The sequence below is a fragment of the Crinia signifera genome, chromosome 1 (assembly GCF_055691185.1).
Source record: "Crinia signifera chromosome 1, ASM5569118v1, whole genome shotgun sequence".
In the NCBI taxonomy this organism is placed as follows: domain Eukaryota; kingdom Metazoa; phylum Chordata; class Amphibia; order Anura; family Myobatrachidae; genus Crinia; species Crinia signifera.
Genome location: NC_139217.1, coordinates 461,851,606 through 461,870,441, shown reverse-complemented (window position 1 = coordinate 461,870,441; position 18,836 = coordinate 461,851,606). Strand labels below are relative to the sequence as shown.

The 18,836-nt window shown below is 47.2% G+C and overlaps 1 protein-coding gene across 5 annotated transcripts in view; it reads right to left on the bottom strand.

The window, feature by feature from the left end:
- PDZD2 (PDZ domain containing 2) overlaps positions 1–18,836 on the bottom strand; it is a 262,332-nt gene that overhangs the window by 138,993 nt on the left and 104,503 nt on the right. The gene's annotated exons all lie outside the window — the stretch shown is intronic.

Genomic DNA, 18,836 nt, shown 5'->3' with positions numbered 1-18,836 from the left:
CTAGACACCGCCTATCTCTTGATCCACACCCTGTCCAAGCATAGTCAGAGTTCTATCAAGCAGTTATTCACCACATTCATCTAATACAGCGGTTCTCAAACTATGGGTCCTGACCCCGAAGTGGATCCCGGCCATCTCAGCATGGGGTCGCGACTCCATGTTGCTGACCATCGGACTGATGACTTTTCTAATCTCAGTCAGTGATTCAAGGAGTCTGAAATATCTGCTGAATTGTCTGTTATGTTAGACTCCTCCCATCACTCTGTGCCTCCACAATGCTGCCATGTATGTGCTGCCTGCTGACTACACATGTGATGGGTTATGGCATATCAGACTCCTCCCATCACTCTGTGCCTCCACAATGCTGCCATGTATGTGCTGCCTGCTGACTACACATGTGATGGGTTATGGTATATTAGACTCCTCCCATCATGTTGTGCCTCCACAATGCTGCCATGTATGTGCTGTCTGCTGACTACACGTGTGATGTGATGGTTTATAGTATATTAGACTCCTCCCATCATTCTGTGCCTCCACAATGCTGCCATGTATGTGCTGTCTGCTGACTACACGTGTGATGTGATGGGTTATGGTATATCAGACTCCTCCCATCACTCTGAGCCTCCACAATGCTGCCATGTATGTGCTTCCTGCTGACTACACGTGTGATGTGATGGGTTATGGTATATCAGACTCCTCCCATCACTCTGTGCCTCCACAATGCTGCCATGTATGTGCTGTCTGCTGACTACACGTGTGATGTGATGGTTTATAGTATATTAGACTCCTCCCATCATTCTGTGCCTCCACAATGCTGCCATGTATGTGCTGTCTGCTGACTACACGTGTGATGTGATGGGTTATGGTATATCAGACTCCTCCCATCACTCTGAGCCTCCACAATGCTGCCATGTATGTGCTTCCTGCTGACTACACGTGTGATGTGATGGGTTATGGTATATCAGACTCCTCCCATCACTCTGAACCTCCACAATGCTGCCATGTATGTGCTTCCTGCTGACTACACGTGTGATGTGATGGGTTATGGTATATCAGACTCCTCCCATCACTCTGTGCCTCCACAATGCTGCCATGTATGTGCTGTCTGCTGACTACACCTGTGATGTGATGGGTTATGGTATATCAGACTCCTCCCATCAATCTGTGCCTCCACACTGCTGCCATGTATGTGCTGTCTGCTGACTACACATGTGATGTGATGGGTTATGGTATATCAGACTCCTCCCATCACTCTGTGCCTCCACAATGCTGCCATGTATGTGCTGTCTGCTGACTACACATGTGATGTGATGGGTTATGGTATATTAGACTCCTCCCATCACTCTGTGCCTCCACAATGCTGCCATGTATGTGCAGTCTCCTGACTACACATGTGACGTGATGGGTTATGGTATATCAGACTCCTCCCATCACTCCGTGCCCCCACAATGCTGCCATGTATGTGCTGTCTGCTGACTACACGTGTGATGTGATGGGTTATGGTATATCAGGCTCCTCCCATCACTCTGTGCCTCCACAATGCTGCCATGTATGTGCTGTCTGCTGACTATACGTGTGATGTGATGGGTTATGGTATATCAGACTCCTCCCATCACTCTGTGCCTCCACAATGCTGCCATGTATGTGCCGTCTACTGACTACACATGTGACGTGATGGGTTATAGTATATTAGACTCCTCCCATCAGTCTGTGCCTCCACAATGCTGCCATGTATGTGCTGTCTGCTGACTACACATGTGATGTGATGTGATGGGTTATGGTATATTAGACTCCTCCCATCACTCTGTGCCTCCACAATGCTGCCATGTACGTGCTGACTACACGTGTGATGTGATGGATTATGGTATATTAGACTCCTCCCATCACTCTGTGCCTCCACAATGCTGCCATGTATGTGCTGTCTGCTGACTACACGTGTGATGTGATGGGTTATGGTATATCAGACTCCTCCCATCACTCTGTGCCTCCACAATGCTGCCATGTATGTGCTGTCTGCTGACTACACGTGTGATGTGATGGGTTATGGTATATTAGACTCCTCCCATCAGTCTGTGCCTCCACAATGCTGCCATGTACGTGCTGTCTGCTGACTACACGTGTGATGTGATGGGTTATGGTATATCAGACTCCTCCCATCACTCTGTGCCTCCACAATGCTGCCATGTACGTGCTGTCTGCTGACTACACGTGTGATGTGATGGGTTATGGTATATTAGACTCCTCCCATCACTCTGTGCCTCCACAATGCTGCCATGTATGTGCTGTCTGTTGACTACACGTGTGATGTGATGGGTTATGGTATATTAGACTCCTCCCATCTCTCTGTGCCCCCACAGTGCTGCCATGTATGTGCTGTCTGCTGACAACACATGTGATGTGATGGGTTATGGTATATCAGACTCCTCCCATCACTCTGTGCCTCCACACTGCTGCCATGTATGTGCTGTCTGCTGACTACACATGTGATGTGATGGGTTATGGTATATCAGACTCCTCCCATCACTCTGTGCCTCCACAATGCTGCCATGTATGTGCTGTCTGCTGACTACACATGTGATGTGATGGGTTATGGTATATTAGACTCCTCCCATCACTCTGTGCCTCCACAATGCTGCCATGTATGTGCCGTCTACTGACTACACATGTGACGTGATGGGTTATGGTATATCAGACTCCTCCCATCACTCTGTGCCTCCACACTGCTGCCATGTATGTGCTGTCTGCTGACTACACATGTGATGTGATGGGTTATGGTATATCAGACTCCTCCCATCACTCTGTGCCTCCACAATGCTGCCATGTATGTGCTGTCTGCTGACTATACGTGTGATGTGATGGGTTATGGTATATCAGACTCCTCCCATCACTCTGTGCCTCCACAATGCTGCCATGTATGTGCCGTCTACTGACTACACATGTGACGTGATGGGTTATAGTATATTAGACTCCTCCCATCAGTCTGTGCCTCCACAATGCTGCCATGTATGTGCTGTCTGCTGACTACACATGTGATGTGATGTGATGGGTTATGGTATATTAGACTCCTCCCATCACTCTGTGCCTCCACAATGCTGCCATGTACGTGCTGACTACACGTGTGATGTGATGGATTATGGTATATTAGACTCCTCCCATCAGTCTGTGCCTCCACAATGCTGCCATGTATGTGCTGTCTGCTGACTACACGTGTGATGTGATGGGTTATGGTATATCAGACTCCTCCCATCACTCTGTGCCTCCACAATGCTGCCATGTATGTGCTGTCTGCTGACTACACGTGTGATGTGATGGGTTATGGTATATTAGACTCCTCCCATCAGTCTGTGCCTCCACAATGCTGCCATGTACGTGCTGTCTGCTGACTACACGTGTGATGTGATGGGTTATGGTATATCAGACTCCTCCCATCACTCTGTGCCTCCACAATGCTGCCATGTACGTGCTGTCTGCTGACTACACGTGTGATGTGATGGGTTATGGTATATTAGACTCCTCCCATCACTCTGTGCCTCCACAATGCTGCCATGTATGTGCTGTCTGTTGACTACACGTGTGATGTGATGGGTTATGGTATATTAGACTCCTCCCATCTCTCTGTGCCCCCACAGTGCTGCCATGTATGTGCTGTCTGCTGACAACACATGTGATGTGATGGGTTATGGTATATCAGACTCCTCCCATCACTCTGTGCCTCCACAATGCTGCCATGTATGTGCTGTCTGCTGACTACACGTGTGATGTGATGGGTTATGGTATATCAGACTCCTCCCATCACTCTGTGCCTCCACAATGCTGCCATGTATGTGCTGTCTACTGACTACACGTGTGATGTGATGGGTTATGGTATATTAGACTCCTCCCATCACTCTGTGCCTCCACAATGCTGCCATGTATGTGCTGTCTGCTGACTACACATGTGATGTGATGGGTTATGGTATATTAGACTCCTCCCATCACTCTGTGCCTCCACAATGCTGCCATGTATGTGCTGTCTGCTGACTACACATGTGATGTGATGACCTTCTGCAGTAACTTGCTGGGGTCTTGTAATTAATTTTTATTGTCTGATGGGGTCCCAGAGCAAAATAGTTTGAGGACCCCTGATCTAATATAATCTGGATCAGCAGGTGTGCAAATACCACAGAGGTTGGGATTCGGGAAATGCTGGTCTGTGCCATGATAACTGCACGTCCCGTCCAACGTCTAACCAGAGCACAATGCCGCTGCTGTACCTTCCGTCCCTCCTTACTCACCACTCGTCATTCGCTAATGTAATCAGCAGACTCTCTCTTTGGCAACAAACGAGCGATCCCTCTCCACGTGCACCGTAGGGATTGTACGCAGGAACGCGATGAGCGCTCTCTCAGCCGGCATCAATAATTCCTCTGCAGCCGGGGACAGCCATTAAACTTTTACAAAGCCGCTGCAGATTGTCAACTGTGCGCTTGCATGCTCTCCAGCCTTCCAGCTGCACCTCCCAGCACAATATATGCAGGTCTGTTCTCTTACCCAGAACTTCTGTTACGGATCACAATAAATCATACGGAGAATGTAACAGTAACTGATGTGACTGCAGAAAGCGGAAGCAGGGGAGACCATGGGACGCAGGGAAAACGGCGATAATCGCAAAGGCCGACAGTTACCATGTCAACATTACTAAAATTTCAACACTGGCATAATGTCAGCATGTTCACAATGGGCCTGATTCAGATGGCATCACAGCAGAGCAATTATCGACAGATTGTACGTGAGCATGAGCTAAGGTACCTCCACGATGCTGCTTGCAGTGAGGAATCAGAGTGATTGATAGGAAGAGTCCATTTTGGGAGATAAAGGAGAGTAAAACGCAGGGGTGTAATGGGGTATGGGTAAAAACCGGACCTGGACAAGACCCCAGAATGCCAGACCGGCCATCCAGCTCTGCATTCCGGAGATTGTAGTGTCCAGTCCGGCATTTCGGGGTATTGTCCGGGTCTGATTTTTACTTAGTCTCGATGTAATGACAGTTTTCAGGGGCGTGTCTTGGAGAGGATCCTTTATCAGCTCATCAGGGGCGGGATTCTCTAAGATCCTCCGCCACACATCGCCGGCATTCGCATTGTTAATAATCGCATATGCACTAACATATGCGATTATTAACGCAAAGGACAGCTCTTGAGTTAAGAGCTGTCCGTTGTGGCCAGTGATGTGCAGCGGTCCCCCCTCCTTCCCTGGACCCTTACACGGTTGCCAGGGCTCCGCTTCCTCCTCCCTGCACCCGGAAGCGGTGCAGGGAGGAGGAGGTCACTGGTCCGGAGGCTGTGCAGACACAGGAGAGGGGGAGGGGGGTGTGGATCGGCGGCGGATGCAAAGGGAAGCCCATAGGCGGTGGGACTTTGCTGCATATGAAAATGCGGTGAAAGCCCCGAAAACTGGGGTTTTGCAGCATGTTTTTGTTTGGTGCATCTCGTCCTTGGGCCTATGGTCTTTCCTTTGCATCCCCGCACCCCCGGTGACCCCCCCCCCCCCCCTCACCTGTGCCCAGGCAGCCTCCCGCTGTGCTGCCCGAACCAGTGACCTTCTCCTCTATACACTGCTTCCGGGTGCAGAGAGGAGGAAGCGGAGCCTTGGCAGCTGGGTAAGGATCCAGGGAGGGAGGGAGGGAGGGGGGGGGGGGAACTCGCTGCACATCGCCGGCCACAACGCAAAAGACAGCTAATATTGCAAGAGCTGTGATGTGCGTTAATAATCACATATGTTAGTGCATTTGTGATTATTAACTATGCAAATGCTGTATATACTAACTTTCCCAGTGCCATCCACACCACGGTGTACAAGTAGCAGATATAACCAAGACCACCAGAGCCATCTCCGTCTATGCCATGGTGACCACTGATGTGTCTCATGACCCTACCCTGGCTGGTATAAAACACCGTCCTGCAGTAACTGCTGCTGCTGCATATGATATAGGGCGTAGCACAAATAAAACTTGCTGCTAAGCATTTTATAAAATACAGTTATAGCTGCCGGCTATATGTTGAAAAGAAGTCTAAAAACGGGGACATCAAAGAGATGAATCACAAAGCTTAATTATCAACCGAAATAGACACATTTGCAGCCTGCCAGCTTTTGTGACCTCTAATTCTACAAATGGGACAGCGACAGTCTAACATAAAGTTATACACAACTTCTACACAGGGTAACACGCACTACTGCCAGCTGACCTACCCGGCATTACTGGGCATGGGTCATAGGGCATAGTTACCGACTTTTAAAGTTGCCTCTACAGGAGACGCCTGGAGAGGAGACCCAATGCTGCACGTCAGGGGGTGGGGACAAGGCTGACTTCACAAAACCCCACCCCAATCCACGGAAAAAAAAATAATCACTTTTTTAGTCCCGCCCCCTCCCCCCGTACCCGTGAATTCCGGAATTTGAATTTATTCAAGGCCTCCAGGGGTTGCGGGGGCTTTGGGTAGCATGCGGGAGACTTGCCCACCTTCCTGTAGGGCCGGGAGGTGGACCCAATTTTTGGGAGCCTCCCGGCCATCCCGGGAGGGTATGCAAGAATGTCATAGGGTTGACACTATTAAGGTAGACATATATTAGGTCGACAGGGCTTATGTTGACACATGAAATAGGTCGACACAAGCATTAGGTCGACTATGGAGGGTCGACGGTCAAAAAAAGGTCAAAATTAGTTTTTTTTTAAAAAAATTTTGTCCAAAATTCATGTTTTTTTTTTTTTTTAAAACATACACTACCATATAAAAATATAGTGTGCCAAACATAGCGAGTCACCGTGCCCGAAGCATGGCAAACGCACGCGGTACACTGATACAGGGTATTCACAGCAATGATATAATTTTTTTTTTTTGTAAATCTGACATTTTCCCCTTCCCCCTCTTCACGGTGTGCACCCAAAAAAATACATTTTTAGCAGTTAGTGGTTTTAAAATTTAACCTTAGTGCGCAGATGTTGGTCCCCTGATCATCAATACTACTCGAGCCTCAGATTAGCCTAACAGCAGCACATAGTATTTCAGCACTCCCACCTGTTGCCTCTGCACGGTGCAGAGTTACCAGGAGACCACATGTAGGTGTCTAGTTATGGTGGCGCGCACAGATGGCAGCGCCCAACCTGCAGCGCTTTCATATCCTCACATCTGTAGATGTGGAGTTCTTCGCTGATCCTAGTTACGGTCTGTTCTATATTACTGGTCTTCAATGTAAAATAGATAATTTCCTGCAGTAATACAGTCTGCTGGCCATACATTGCCCCACGTGTGCCTCACAGAGACAGGCCAGCTGTAGGTAACGAGAAGAAATGTGCAAACAACATAAAATAAGCGAAGCATCATTGTTAGACAAAGCCGTCCCTAGATAATTTGATGCCCTAGGCAGGATTTTAGTTGGTGCCCCCTAACACCAGTTCTGTCCCTGACCCTTTGCTCCTTATTCACACTACACCACACAGATGTGTACCTTATACACATTATGCAACACAGTAATAGCGACCCTTGCACACAATGCCACACAGTAATGCACCTCACACATACCACACATTAGTAATGTCCTTATTCACATAATACCACACATTATAAATGTCCTTATACACATAATGCCGCACAGTAATGATGCTTACACATATGCCACACATTATTACATCTCAATCTACCTTCCTGTACCCCATGGACAGCAGTCACAAGGCCTTGACTGATATTGAAGCCTTGGTTTACTGCAGGGAATCAGTCAGGTCAGGCTCATTCTGCTGGACTCTGGAAAGGCCTATGGGAGGAGGATCTGCTGTTGCTGGGCATGCACAGTATCACTCCTCCAGGGAAGGTGGCTATTTTGGTTACTGCCAACCGCTTCCTCCACTGTCTCTGCTCCGGCACTGGCGCTCCCACTGCTGATAGCCATTCTAAATGCCCTAGGCATATGCCTAGTTGGTCCATACCTAGGGCCGCCTCTCTTGTTAGAGGACTTAAGATAGTAAAGCCCTGAGGCACTCTCATATAGTCAGCCACCGTGTCCAATCAAAGTCCTCATCTTATGGAAGATGCATCAGACCATTGGAGAGAGATAAAACACCAGCAGGCAGCCCTGCTCGCTGTCACAGCTTGCCCCCGGCATTGAATACACTCCAGTGTATTCCTGTCCACCCAATGTTTCATATTAAAGTTATCAATTTGATCAAATTGTATTTGTTATATTTAACAATATAATCGCAGGAAAACTGGCTGAGGGGCTGCGTGTCTCCTGGGCACGTTCACGGACATCATACACGTTCTACACGTTCTCCTGGGCACGTTCACGGACATCATACAATTGGAGATCGTACAGTGGCCAGATTAGGGCTACCACTGGTCTTAGCTTGTGATAACATAGCATCAGCTGAAAGCTACACGTTCTCCGACAGGACCTTCCCAGGATGTACAGCAAAAGCAACCATAGAGTTATTTCTCCATGAGCCTCGAAGATATAGGGGATGGGAAATAATTGATGTCAATGGTCTCGCAGGACGCGTTCCGTGCATTTTCCCATGCGCTGGGAAAAGAATCAGCTGGGTTCCATCTCGCAATCGGCTCTGAAGCAGGGAATGGAAGCACTAAACACTGTATACGTCCTTACGGAATTCTCACCACATGGACAGAATGTAAACAGGATGTTTTACAGTTCACCAGCGACTGGCAAAATAATCTTCTAGCGGTAGTTTTTCCAAAACAATTAACTGGGACGTTGGGCAGCGGCGACCTCCGAGACGGGGTGGTGACCTTTTAACTGGATCTAGTGGTGGAAGCTGCCGGAGACAGGAAACATCAGAACTTTGCTTCTCTGCGCTGGTATTTCATAATAAAGATGTATATCTTACACCGCTAACAAGATCTCTCACTGACACGTTAGCAGATGAGGACACTGCTGGCAACTTTGTACCGAGAAAGAAGATCAAGAAAGTATGATAAGACCCACTACAGACAATATAGGGGGGATAAAAATGAAAGCCCAAAGTAAAAGATCAGTACAGGGTTCATGGTATGAAGGTTGACATACATTATGTCAACCTTGGGGCAGCACGGACGGTGTAATAGTTAGCATTACTGCCTCACAGCGCTGAGGTCATGGGTTCCATTCCCACCATAGCCCTAACTGTGTGGAGTTTGTATATTATCCCCGTCTTGCGTGGGTTACCTCCGGGTACTCCGGTTTCCTCCCACAATCCAAAAATATACTGGTAGGTTAACTGGCTTCCAACAAAATTAACCCTAGAATGTGTGTGTGCGTGTACATGTGGTAGGGAATATAGACTATAAGCTCCACTGGGGCAGGGACTGATGGGAATGTTCAAATATTCTCTGTACAACGCTGCGGAATATGTGTGCGCTATATAAGAAACTGCTAATAAATAAATGTCGACCACTAAACGTCAACAGGGCTTAAGTGTCGGAAGATCAACAAAAGCAAGAGGTTGACATGAGTTTTTCACGTATTTTTGTCCCAACATGGACACCGTATCAGTGCACCGCTGCGCTCGTATGCTTCAGGTCACCGTTATATTCTCCCACCACACTCTAGTGGCACATGTCGGCTCAACAAAAAAAAAGTGAAAAACTCAGGTTGACCTTTTGACCTTCCCATTGTCGACATAAACCCTGTCTACCGTATCCCCAATCAGAACATATTTGGAACTGGCATGCAAAGGCAATATTATATATAGACACACACATACATATTTATTACTAGTAAGCCTGCTCAAAGAAAATGCTTCAAAAGCTAGTCTGCTACCTTGTGATTGCCTCTGTGTTTGTGCATGTGTGAGAGAGAGATGTAGATTCACTCGCTGGCAGTGTTTTGTTTCGGACACACAGACACTAAACCAGGGGCGGATTGTGACTGCAATCCAGCCCAGGAAGAAATTCTTGCAGCAGCCCGGGGGGGGGGGGGGGGGGGTGTGCTGGCGGCCACTGATGTAATGCGGGGGGGCGTGGCGGCGGCAGTGTTTGTAATGCGGGAAGGAGCTTACCTGCTCCTTTCTGCTGGCTCCAGATGGGGGAACGGGAGCTAGGAGCCCGCTGCCACCACACATGAAGGCCCATGGGAGGTGCTGTGCTCTGTCGTGCATGCGCAGCAGCCCTCCCGTGGCCATTTTGGATGTGGGCAAAGTGCCGCGGCCCAGCCAGCCCAGGGGGGAGCGAGGCCGGACCGTTTTTAAGGAGTTTTGGGCTGATACACGGAGCTACAGTATATATGAAGAAGTTTTGATCTCGTTGTGGACACCCCCTGTGAAAAATGTTGTGCTGGAATATCTCCAATAATTTGGGCTAGAGCCGTAAACGCATAAAGAGTTATTAGAGAACCACCTCTTACGGTGCTCTTACATCTACTAGGGTGTTAGTCCATTGGTGACGGGTTTAAACCTTTTTGAATGGTTAATGCACTAGGAGGCGCCATTCTTATGTTTTATTACAGATCCATTATCTGAGGGACTTTGAGACGTCTCCTCGTTTGAAGAAACGGCAGCCATCCCAGATAGGAAGGGAGTGTGCAAAACCTGGACACTGTTTATACCAAATACTCTTAACCCATGTTAGGGATTAGCGCTATTACCACCATTATTTTGTGATACAGTATGTATATATATATATATATATATATATATATATATATATATATATACATACTGTATTTGCTGGCGTATAAGACTACTTTCTCCCCCTGAAAAACATGCCTCCAAGTGGGAGGGTCGTTTTATACGCTGGGTGCACTTATATAACAAACTCTATATTTTGAGTGGAAATGTTGGGGGGGTCGTCTTATACGCCCAGTCGTCTTATACGCCGGAAAATACGGTGTGTATATATATATATATATATATATATATATATATATATATATGAAGAGTATAGACTCTGTATTGTGCTAATCTTAATATGTAGCACCTCTAATATCCCTCCTGTTAGTAAGGGGCAACAGATTAAAACACAAAACAAAATATTTATTGGAGTGCGCAGGCCATAGACATATGGTACCACCCAAAATCAATAATTAGTGCAATCAGAATTAACTCTGGAAAACATCTTCATTTGACCATCGCAGCATGTATTCGCAATAAGATGCACAATCCGTTAAAATAAATAATCCTTTTAATTCAAGAGATATCCCGACGCGTTCCGTCAGAACGACTTCATCAGGGGTAAAGCCAATCGAGGATCGTATAATTATGATCCAGACATCAGAACATGCTCTTATCGACGTGTATTAATTCAAAGGGTACTTGTTTCCTAGCACGGCCACACCGATTTACATCGGGCGTGGAGTTGAGAATAGAATAGTGTGGCGAGCGCAGCGAGCCACCGAGCCCGAAGCGTGGCGAGCGCAGCGAGCCCCGCGAGGGGATGCGTATACCTGTGAAGTTATACGCGTCCGCTCGCCACGCTGCGCTCGCCACACTATTCTATTCTCAACTCCACGCCGACGTGGATAGTAGGGGAATGAAAAGGTCGGAGGACGCGCACCGCCGCCCCTCGCGGGCTCGCTGCGCTCGGCACGCTTCGGGTTGGCGTCTATCGTGGGGTGGTCATATTGGCCCATTTCACATTTTTCACATTTTTTTAAAGGCGAGATGGACTTAATCAAGTCCATCTCATCTTGTGCCATTAAAATGGCACAAGACCGACGCGATCCTCACGATTTCAATGTTAAAAAATATTTTTAACATTGAAGCCTATGGGAAAATCGGGGGCATCGCGTCGGTCGCGTCGGGACCAATGTTAATGGTCCCGACCGACGCGATGCCCCCGATATTGTACCTTTGCCGGCAAAATGGACCTGATTTCAAAGGAAATCGGGTCCATCGTGTGGATCGTGTACCTTAACTTAAAGGTACACGATCCACAAGATTGTGGCCGTGCTAGGAAACAAGTACCATTCAAAGAGTCTAAAAAATCTATAGGATTGAGGTCGGTATGAAATAATGGATATGCCCAGTTTTTTGGGGGGCTTTTGATTGCGCACAATAGAATAATCTCTTCTATGATGAGAACAATATCCCAAATTGACCAGGATACTGTGAATAGCAGCCTTCTCATCACACACGCACAAACACAGAAGGTAGCAGACTAGCTTTCGATGCTTTTGCTTGGAGCGGGATTACTAGTATAATATAATCCCTGAAGAATTAATTGAAGAATTAAGGGAACGAAGAAAAAAATAGAATCTGCAATAATACATTTTACAATATTCATATTTGCCAATACATGTTCGCTCAGTCCTGAATGACCCTCGACCTTGGAGTAGTCAATGTTTAAGTGCTCGGAGATATAGGAGTGGGCAGCTGCTTAGTCCTCAGAGTAACAGGTGGCTGCACTGGGGATGGAGGCGGGAGAGTGGGTATTGCCTCCATGCTGCCAAATGGACTGCGGTCATGTAGTTCTGCCTTACATGATTTACAGGTGAGTGCACCGTATACTGCTGATCACAGGAGTAATGTGTTTTCTGTGGTAACCTGCAGCACTTCTAAGAAGCAGCTGTGTTATTAGCAGAAGCAGCAGGTGTTCTATACCAACGTACAATATGATTATGTAGTTTCAGTAATGAGGATATTTCTCTGAAAAGTTGAATTCCCCGCAATACACGGTAGGCAATGGTGGGTGTTCCCTGCAATACATGGTAGGCAATGGTGGAGGTTCCCTGCAATACACGGAATGCAATGGTGGAGGTTACCTGCAATACACGGTATGCAATGGTGGAGGTTCCCTGCAATACACGGATAGCAATGGTGGAGGTTCCCTGCAATACACGGTAGGCAATGGTGGAGGTTCCCCGCAATACACGGTAGGCAATGGTGGGTGCTCCCCGCAATACACGTTATGCAATGGTGGGTGCTCCCCGCAATTAGGGTGGCCAATCCCGGGATCGGGATCGGCGGGATCCCGGGATTTGGCCCCTAAAACGCCGGGATTTCAATCCCGGGATGGGAGTTTCCAATCCCGGGATTTCGGGATTAGACTGCGCATGCGCAGTCTAATGCCGGCAGCGTCTGAGCAAGTGCTCAGACGCTGCCCGGCTACTCCCGTCCCGGCGTTGTGGCTCTGCGCAGCGTGACGAGGCCAGAGGTCATGCTGCGCAGGCCAAGAAGCTGCGCAGCCCCGTCCTGTCATCGCCCGGCCGCCCGCACACCTCCCTGCACGGCTCCGGAACTGAAGTGGCCGCCTCCCGCCCGGCTCCAGCAATGGACCGCCCACCCTCCCAGCTTCACCGAACACCCGCCCGGCCGCACTGCACATGTAAGTAAATATGCGGGGCGGCCGGGGCGGGTTTTTTTAATTAGGGAAGCCAATCCCGGGATCCCGGGAATCCCGGGATTGGGCATTTTTCAATCCCGAATTCCGGGATTGAAAAAATGCTCTGGGATTGGCTTCCCTACCCGCAATACACGGTAGGCAATGGTGGGTGCTCCCTGCAATACACGGTATGCAATGGTGTAGGTTCCCTGCAATACACGGTAGGTAATGGTGGAGGTTTCCGGCAATACACGGAACGCTATGGTGGAGATTCCCTCCAATACACGGTAGGTAATGGTGGAGGTTCCCCGCAATACACGGTAGGCAATGGTGGAGGTTCCCTGCAATACACGGTAGGCAATGGTGGAGGTTCCCTGCAATACAGGGTAGGCAATGGTGGAGGTTCCCTGCAATACACGGTATGCAATGGTGGAGGTTCCCTGCAATACACGGTAGGCAATGGTGGAGGTTCCCTGCAACAGACGGTATGCAATGGTGGAGGTTTCCTGCAATACACGGAATGCAATGGTGGAGGTTCCCTGCAATACACGGAATGCAATGGTGGAGGTTCCCTGCAATACACGGTAGGCAATGGTGGAGGTTCCCTGCAATACACGGTAGGCAATGGTGGAAGTTCCCTGCAAAACACAATGGTGGGTCTTCCCTGCAATACACGAAATGCAATGGTGGGCGTTCACTGCAATACACGGTATGCAATGGTATAGGTTTACTCCAATACATGGAATGCAATGGTGGGTGTTCCCTGCAGTACACAGTATGCAATGGTATAGGTTTACTCCAATACATGGAATGCAATGGTGGGTGTTCCCCGCAATACACGGAAAGCAATAGTGGGTGTTCCCCGCAATACACTGAATGTAATGGTGGGTGTTCCCCGCAATACACAGAATGCAATGGTTGGCGTTCCCTCCAATACACGGTAGGCAATGGTGGGTGTTCCCTGCAATACATGGTATGCAATGGTGGGTGTTCCCCGCAATACACGGAATGCAATGGTGGAGGTTCCCTGCAATACACGGTAGGCAATGGTGGAGGTTCCCTGCAATACACGGAATGCAATGGTGGGTGTTCCCTGCAATACATGGAATGCAATAGTGGGCGTTCCCTGCAATACACAGAAATAAAGTGGAGAAGTTGCCCATAGCAACCAATTCACTTATGTCGTTTTATAGCTTGTGCTAGATAAACGATAGTTAGCAGCCGATAGGTTACTATGGGCAATTTCTCCCATTATCACTCTCTGATTTGATACATTTCCCCCTTGTCCTCTGTTTCTGCACTTAGTTCTGATTGGCTGTGTGACATCACATGGCAGCATACAGTGCAGCACAAGGTCAGGCCTCCTAGCGGGAGTGTGTGCTCTAACCAGCTCACCTCTGACCTCCTAATATAAAGTGACATAACGTTAGGTCTAGTGCAAACCAGGCGTCTCACCCTACGGAACCCACATTTAAAAAAAAACCTCTTGATAAACTCAGGTGACCTCGGCATATGGAATACAATGTAATTATGTAACAGATGGCCTCCATACTTTCCAGACACAAAACTATTTTACCATATGAAATATCACAGCCCACCCTCCCCTCCCGCTCCCCCACTCAGCCTGTAGCAGCCAATCTTCCTTACTAAGTGCAATTACATGACCTCATTTATTACGCTGTGAATAATCCCTTTTTATGTGACCTTAAACACAGACAGCGGGAAATCACTAATTACACTGAATTAATAGTTCCTTCTGATTCTTACTTTACATGATGTAATGGAGACGGACTGGTGTCACTTAGGGCATAAAACACATTTGGGAGCCTACTACAATCAATACAAGTCTAAAATTTATTTTGGTTACCCTGTGCCGGCTGGTAATAAACCCTCTCTCCAGTGATGGCCCCCCCCCCCCCCCCCCCGCCAACGCACACACACCTTTCATCACTTTTGTTCCCCATTCTGGTTAGTGGTTCCAGCAACAGCTGAACCTCTTGACCATGAATGCAAGCTTGTACATATTGAATATCTGTTACACGAGTGGAGGATTAGATATTTGCATTAATTTACAGATGACCTGCTATTGTGGCCGCTGAGTGTATACATCAGACAACTAGTGACCTTAATGTGGCAGGTCTAATCCAGGAAATAAATATAAATACTGAAAAAGGAAAAATGGAAAAATGATGGGGAAGTATTTGGTTTGTGGGTGGGGAGGTTAAATTTTGGCAATTTATGTTTAGGCTGCAGGGTGGCGGTTAGGGTCAGGCTGTGGGGGAGGGATGGTTAAATTTAGGCAGCCGTATATGAGGGCTAGGATAAGGCACTACCCAACTGTCCCAATTACAGAGGGGCAGTCCCGCTAATTGGAGACTGTCCCGCTGTCCCTCCTGCACGCGGGGGGGGTAATCTTGAATAACCAGCAATGTAGGTAATTTAAGCAGCAACATAATGGAATTATGATCTTGCCTTTAAAAAATGTTCAAAATCTATCCAGTATGGAACTTGACCATCTTTAGTCTTTTATCTGCTCCCACTGATGCCAGCGGATTTGCTGCCAGATTCAAACAAATATATTAGTAGTGAGATAAATGGTTTGAGAAAAAGAAAATGTTTTCCAATCCGTCTATGTTGTTCTCATCTTAAATCAACTTGATCTGTAAAGACTAGGCAGAATGATTTCCCATTATGTAAATAGCGCACTGATCACGTTTATATGCAACGTGCATACTAATGGTGTGATAATGACTATGCGCACCAACAAAACAGAACTAAGTAGTTTGTGCAAAGGCCGAGCCTGGAATAATGTAACTATTCCCTCTGCAGTGACACTAACCCTATATCTTGTTATTTGCCTGATGCATACACTCAGCACAACTTCTCATCAGCCAATCAGTGCATACAAGTATAGAGATATGGTCAAGAGGATCAGTTATTGTTCCGTACAAACATACCAGTGTGAACTTTTACAATGAATTGTGCACAAAACAAAAAATAACCAGCGGGGTATGGGTCAGAGGGTCGACCACAGGAAGTTCGACAAGCATTGTGTTGACCAGTGTCAACCTTTTGACTGTCGACCTTATGCTTGTGTCAACCTAATTACCCTGTCACCTTTAGCCAATGTCAACCTTCTGAGGCATCGGCCTAGGCCCATCTCGACCTTCAGTGGTCTATCCAATGCTTGTTGACCTTAGGTGCGTCAACCTAATACCAACCGGCGGACATCGGTTCTGTGGGAGAAAAGACCCTGGTAAGGTGAGAGGTTAGAGAAGAATGACCACGAGGTCTCAAGCTGACAGTGATTCGGATATTACACAGTTGATGGGCTACAACCTTACCGAGTATGTAGCATGCACATTAAGTCAATGACAATGGGTCTTTGCGTTTGGAGAACCGTCACTAACCAGGTGACAGTGTCAGAATTTGGTGACAGCAATAGGAATCAATGGGTCCAGTCTACAATGTCTGAATGGCAGAGCCTGGTGGCATTGTAATGGTGTGGGTAATGTACTCATGGCACATTCATACAGACTAAGCCACAGTCTGCCTGAGCATGTGTAAGATAATGCCCCATGTCACAGGTTACCCCAGACTGCTTTCACCAACATTTCAGTGAGGCCCAATGGTCCCCTGGTCTCAGTACAATGGAGAACCTGTGGAATGTGCTGGAGAAAGAGAGTCGCAGTCTGATTGGATAACAGATGAAAGATTCTGGCTTTTCCGGGGCAAAAGGGGCCCTAACTGGTACTAGACAGTTGTATATGTAATGTGATCGCACATAATTAAAACTCTTTTGTACAGAACTTTCACATTCCACACAGTCATCAGCTAATAAATAACCTTATTTAAGAATTGAATAGGACTCTTCTTGATACAAGTCACTACTACATTGCATTAGGTCAGTCTTGCTGGACCTACCTCACTTCTAGCACCAATGTGTCACTGTACCTCATTGGTAACAAGTTCTAGTGTTGCTCCCATCATGCACTACACTGTCCCCCTCTTTGAACATCCAAAACTCTTGGGGTATTCAATCTCCGACGGGTGATGGCTGCGGGGCCCTATTCAATGCTGTCTTCCCCGGCAACATTGAACAGGGTATCTCGGCAGAACGAGTCCGACTTCACAAGCAGTTGGGTTTGTTCTGCCGAGAACCGCCGGGAAACGATGAGCCCCCAGCTGCAGCTCGTGACCACACCCCCTTCTCGTCCCGCTGCAGTTGGGACATTGAATTCCACCTGCAAATTCTCGGTCGAGCAGACCGAGAACAGGACAGGGTCGCGGCTGTGGAGTCAGCTCAACAGCTGTGGCCCAAGACTGAATACCCCAAGTGTATTGGGACAAATACTGTAGAACCTTTGCTTATTATTAAGAGCTCTTATTATCTTTTAAGAGGAGAAATCTGTTGCACTTACACAACCTTTGACAGATATCGTCCATCCACCGCTGTTGCTTATGCCAACGGCACACCTTAGTAAATTGGTTAGTGTGAGCTCTTAACGGGGTGAAGCGCATTGTGTTCTCTCTTCTCATACCATCCGCGAGCCAGTTCCAAATCTAAGAGAGAATTTATGGACCCCAGATTCTCAAATGTATGACACAGCTATTCAACTGCTGGCGCCATCCGTTGGACAGCTGTTAGCCATTACTCTTCGTTAAGCAGCCAAGATAGTGATTAACCTGTCAATAATTATCAGATCTCTAAGAGAAATAGCAATATATTGTAATGATACTAAGAGTCTGTTAGAAAGTAAGGTAGGAAAGAACCTATGCCCAACGAGATAGGACCCCACTTTTTTTTTTATTACTATAAATGGTGGGGTGCATGTTTGATTATGGAAGGGTGATACAAAATTATGAAAAACCTTTTAAATATTATATTGGAGGCTTTAATTCAATAAAAATAAAAGAAGTTCCACTTTTTATTTGATTGCTTAGTTTTTTTTTTTTAAATGTAATTTTTTTTTAAATTTACAACATTTTTACCATAGATCTGACGTAGGCAACCTCAGATCCTATCGGCTGCCGTAGTACTATGAGGTCATCAGCTGAAGAGTGACAAGTCATCTATCTCTGATAGAGATGTAAGATGACCCAATCAGTAGGGTTCAAACATCTGTATAGAGAAGGGTGTGGTGGGGGGAGGAGGAATCTCCCACTTTGAAAGAACAGGTTAACATTCAGCAGCTCAGGAACGAACCACACCCTTACGTCAATTAAGACGTTGCCAAACTTGGTCCTCAAGACAACCTAACAGCTCATATTTTAGGGATGGGGAACCTTTGACCCTCCAGCTGTTGTTGAACTACACATCCCAGCATGCCCTGCTACAGTTTTGCTATTTGGCCATACTAAATCTGTTGCAGGGCGTGCTGGGAATTGTAGTTCAACAAAAGCTAGAGGGACAATGGTTCCCCTTCCCTGTTTTAAGAATACCCATGCTGGAGACTTAATAAGTACTCTCAGTCAATTTGATTTTACTATCTGGATATCCTTAAAACCTGCACTGTTAGGGTTCCTCCAGTACAGAGAATGGGAACTACCAAG